The sequence below is a fragment of the Protopterus annectens genome, chromosome 6.part0, assembly GCF_019279795.1.
Source record: "Protopterus annectens isolate FY-2018-M chromosome 6.part0, PAN1.0, whole genome shotgun sequence".
Taxonomy (NCBI): domain Eukaryota; kingdom Metazoa; phylum Chordata; order Ceratodontiformes; family Protopteridae; genus Protopterus; species Protopterus annectens.
The window spans coordinates 1,425,873,787-1,425,878,931 of record NC_056737.1 but is presented as its reverse complement, the minus strand read 5'-3'; positions in this window follow the sequence as shown (position 1 = coordinate 1,425,878,931).

The following is a 5,145-nucleotide window of genomic DNA, read 5'->3' as shown; positions in this document are numbered from 1 at the left end:
GAAGTATTTTTTACCAGCTTGGGGGAGGGGTATTTCATGTTCACACCATTGTTCTTAATTGTTTTTAATTGAATGTTTTTTTCCATTGGCTGTTATTCAATGTGATTGCATAATGGAATTAAGTGTATGTATTTTAATCTGGTTCAACACACTCTGAGGAAGTCTTTTGGACAAAACCTAGGTCAGTGTTGGTGAACCGGTGTGCCTTTGTGCAATAAAGTGCTGCTTGGTTGAGCTCGTGCCTCTCTGGATTATTAATACTGCTAGAGATAAAATGTTAAACAAATTCATGCATATAGTTTATTATTCAATGATATTTATTAGCTATGTGACTTCTCACCTTCAGAAAAAAGCTGATGGGAGTGGGCAACAAGTTTTAATAGCTGAAAAAAGTAGGACATCCAATGTAGCACTTCTGCTTCCATGACTTCTGGTCAGCTGATGGGAAGCCTTTGAAGGTTTACAGCATGCAGTTAATTTTAGTAGCTATAAAAAGAAGAAAGCCCAATGAATCACGTTTAGTAATTACTAGATTAAACAAAAAAGGCTCCTGGTTTTTCCCTAGACGTGTGGACTACCTGAATCAACTGAAGAAATGTTGAAAAGCTGTGATGTCTGTAATCCATCTGGGAATCAAAATGAGACAGAGGACATGTCATCACATAAAATTCAGAAACAACATTGGATGAAACTGGGAAATGATTTACTCTAAACAGGAAAGTAGGATGAGTAGTTCAAACTGTGAAAAATCATATGAGGAAAGTGTGATGTTTCAAGGAATTCAGTCTGTTATGGAATAATGACATTTTAATCAACAGACTTTTCAACCAACTGAGACATAGTTAAATAGATGCTTAAATCTAAATCACCTACTTTGTATTCTTTAGTAGTACCCTATAACAAAAGAGGTACAATAGAAGTGTTTCAACAATGTCAATGTAAACAAAGTTGTAATGTGATAAATCATCCAACAATCTTCCTCTTTCACCAAAATGATCTAGGAGATGGATCAATATTGATCAAAGTCTAAAACATTCTAGTGAGTCTCTAAATATGGTTCTACCAAGTGTTTTAACTGGTCTTAATGAAGAAGCAGGATGCTATTTGGTAATACGTATTGATCATCAAATCTATAGAAGGAACAAAGACGTTTATTCAGGCCAGATGGTTAAGATAGTGATAAAGTATCTGCATGTTCAGATTTGTCCAATGAGAGTCAAAGCTCAGAGGTGAGCAGTACCATTTTTATTATCTGTGAAAATATATTTGAAACAGCATCAACAAGAAGATAATTCTGTTCATGGGTCACTAAAAACAGATTCTGATGTGAGTAAAAAGCACTATCACCCCAAGTGACTGTTACAGATAGTACATCTTAACAGGAACATTGATATTTAAGATTTGTGAGTTTAATAATAAAGTTTATCAGATGCATTGACTGTATATAAAATATATAAAATGTATGGCTGAGTCTAATAACATGTTCTGACACATTACGTCTCAGAAAGAAATGATACATCTAGTATAGCTCAGTGTATTGATTTATGGTCTGTATAATATTGTATAGAATCTATTTCTCTTTTTAAATTAATGGTAGTGTGACATACATTAATAATATGTGAGTATATCCTTAAGTAGAATTCACCATTACAAGCAATCATGTATTGGGTGACAATAACCATTTGGCCATTCAGTAAAATGCCTTGCAGATTGACTATCAAGTAAAATGCTTCATTAGTTAATTATATTGACTAAGGACTCTATTAATTAACTATGTCTGCCATTCAATATGACTGATATGCACTATGTCGATGGAGCAAAACCCTGTACATTTCAAAGAAACTGGAACTAAGTTGGGGGGGGCAGTAACTTCAGCTTGGCAAGCTAAGAACTTGGTTATATTCAACTGGACGTATAAGAGAATTTAAGTACCTTTTTATGCACTTTTTTTTTTTAAAAATACAGTATTTAAATTGATTTAAACTGTGTATGAAGGAGTGTTGAAGGAATTTTTAACTGGTTATTCTGCTCTTCAGTAACTTGAACTAAAAGCTAGTGTTGGCTGAATTTTGTTATTTGCTAGTAATTACAGGTGTGGGGTAGCCACATTCATTGATTTCCTGTCCTTGCATATTTAAACTGGTGCATGTGAAATAATTCCTGCTTTAAAACTTCAGCTTGGCAAGCTAAGAACTTGGTTATATTCAACTGGACGTATAAGAGAATTTAAGTACCTTTTTATGCACTTTTTTTTTTAAAAAATACAGTATTTAAATTGATTTAAACAGTGTATGAAGGAGTGTTGAAGGAATTTTTAACTGGTTATTCTGCTCTTCAGTAACTTGAACTAAAAGCTAGTGTTGGCTGAATTTTGTTATTTGCTAGTAATTACAGGTGTGGGGTAGCCACATTCATTGATTTCCTGTCCTTGCATATTTAAACTGGTGCATGTGAAATAATTCCTGCTTTAAAACTTCAGCTTGGCAAGCTAAGAACTTGGTTATATTCAACTGGACGTATAAGAGAATTTAAGTACCTTTTATGCACTCTTTTTTAAAAAAATACAGTATTTAAATTGATTTAAACTGTGTATGAAGGAGTGTTGAAGGAATTTTTAACTGGTTATTCTGCTCTTCAGTAACTTGAACTAAAAGCTAGTGTTGGCTGAATTTTGTTATTTGCTAGTAATTACAGGTGTGGGGGTAGCCACATTCATTGATTTCCTGTCCTTGCATATTTAAACTGGTGCATGTGAAATAATTCCTGCTTTAAAACTTCAGCTTGGCAAGCTAAGAACTTGGTTATATTCAACTGGACGTATAAGAGAATTTAAGTACCTTTTTATGCACTTTTTTTTTTTTAAAAATACAGTATTTAAATTGATTTAAACTGTGTATGAAGGAGTGTTGAAGGAATTTTTAACTGGTTATTCTGCTCTTCAGTAACTTGAACTAAAAGCTAGTGTTGGCTGAATTTTGTTATTTGCTAGTAATTACAGGTGTGGGGGTAGCCACATTCATTGATTTCCTGTCCTTGCATATTTAAACTGGTGCATGTGAAATAATTCCTGCTTTAAAACTTCAGCTTGGCAAGCTAAGAACTTGGTTATATTCAACTGGACGTATAAGAGAATTTAAGTACCTTTTTATGCACTTTTTTTTTTAAAAATACAGTATTTAAATTGATTTAAACTGTGTATGAAGGAGTGTTGAAGGAATTTTTAACTGGTTATTCTGCTCTTCAGTAACTTGAACTAAAAGCTAGTGTTGGCTGAATTTTGTTATTTGCTAGTAATTACAGGTGTAGGGGTAGCCACATTCATTGATTTCCTGTCCTTGCATATTTAAACTGGTGCATGTGAAATAATTCCTGCTTTAAAACTTCAGCTTGGCAAGCTAAGAACTTGGTTATATTCAACTGGACGTATAAGAGAATTTAAGTACCATTTATCAGCACTTTTTTTTTCAAAAATACAGTATTTAAATTGATTTAAACTGTGTATGAAGGAGTGTTGAAGGAATTTTTAACTGGTTATTCTGCTCTTCAGTAACTTGAACTAAAAGCTAGTGTTGGCTGAATTTTGTTATTTGCTAGTAATTACAGGTGTGGGGGTAGCCACATTCATTGATTTCCTGTCCTTGCATATTTAAACTGGTGCATGTGAAATAATTCCTGCTTTAAAACTTCAGCTTGGCAAGCTAAGAACTTGGTTATATTCAACTGGACGTATAAGAGAATTTAAGTACCTTTTATGCACTTTTTTTTAAAAATACAGTATTTAAATTGATTTAAACTGTGTATGAAGGAGTGTTGAAGGAATTTTTAACTGGTTATTCTGCTCTTCAGTAACTTGAACTAAAAGCTAGTGTTGGCTGAATTTTGTTATTTGCTAGTAATTACAGGTGTGGGGGTAGCCACATTCATTGATTTCCTGTCCTTGCATATTTAAACTGGTGCATGTGAAATAATTCCTGCTTTAAAACTTCAGCTTGGCAAGCTAAGAACTTGGTTATATTCAACTGGACGTATAAGAGAATTTAAGTACCTTTTTATGCACTTTTTTTTTAAAAATACAGTATTTAAATTGATTTAAACTGTGTATGAAGGAGTGTTGAAGGAATTTTTAACTGGTTATTCTGCTCTTCAGTAACTTGAACTAAAAGCTAGTGTTGGCTGAATTTTGTTATTTGCTAGTAATTACAGGTGTGGGGGTAGCCACATTCATTGATTTCCTGTCCTTGCATATTTAAACTGGTGCATGTGAAATAATTCCTGCTTTAAAACTTCAGCTTGGCAAGCTAAGAACTTGGTTATATTCAACTGGACGTATAAGAGAATTTAAGTACCTTTTTATGCACTTTTTTTTTTTAAAAATACAGTATTTAAATTGATTTAAACTGTGTATGAAGGAGTGTTGAAGGAATTTTTAACTGGTTATTCTGCTCTTCAGTAACTTGAACTAAAAGCTAGTGTTGGCTGAATTTTGTTATTTGCTAGTAATTACAGGTGTGGGGGTAGCCACATTCATTGATTTCCTGTCCTTGCATATTTAAACTGGTGCATGTGAAATAATTCCTGCTTTAAAACTTCAGCTTGGCAAGCTAAGAACTTGGTTATATTCAACTGGACGTATAAGAGAATTTAAGTACCTTTTATGCACTTTTTTTTTTAAAAATACAGTATTTAAATTGATTTAAACTGTGTATGAAGGAGTGTTGAAGGAATTTTTAACTGGTTATTCTGCTCTTCAGTAACTTGAACTAAAAGCTAGTGTTGGCTGAATTTTGTTATTTGCTAGTAATTACAGGTGTGGGGGTAGCCACATTCATTGATTTCCTGTCCTTGCATATTTAAACTGGTGCATGTGAAATAATTCCTGCTTTAAAACTTCAGCTTGGCAAGCTAAGAACTTGGTTATATTCAACTGGACGTATAAGAGAATTTAAGTACCTTTTTATGCACTTTTTTTTTTAAAAAATACAGTATTTAAATTGATTTAAACTGTGTATGAAGGAGTGTTGAAGGAATTTTTAACTGGTTATTCTGCTCTTCAGTAACTTGAACTAAAAGCTAGTGTTGGCTGAATTTTGTTATTTGCTAGTAATTACAGGTGTGGGGGTAGCCACATTCATTGATTTCCTGTCC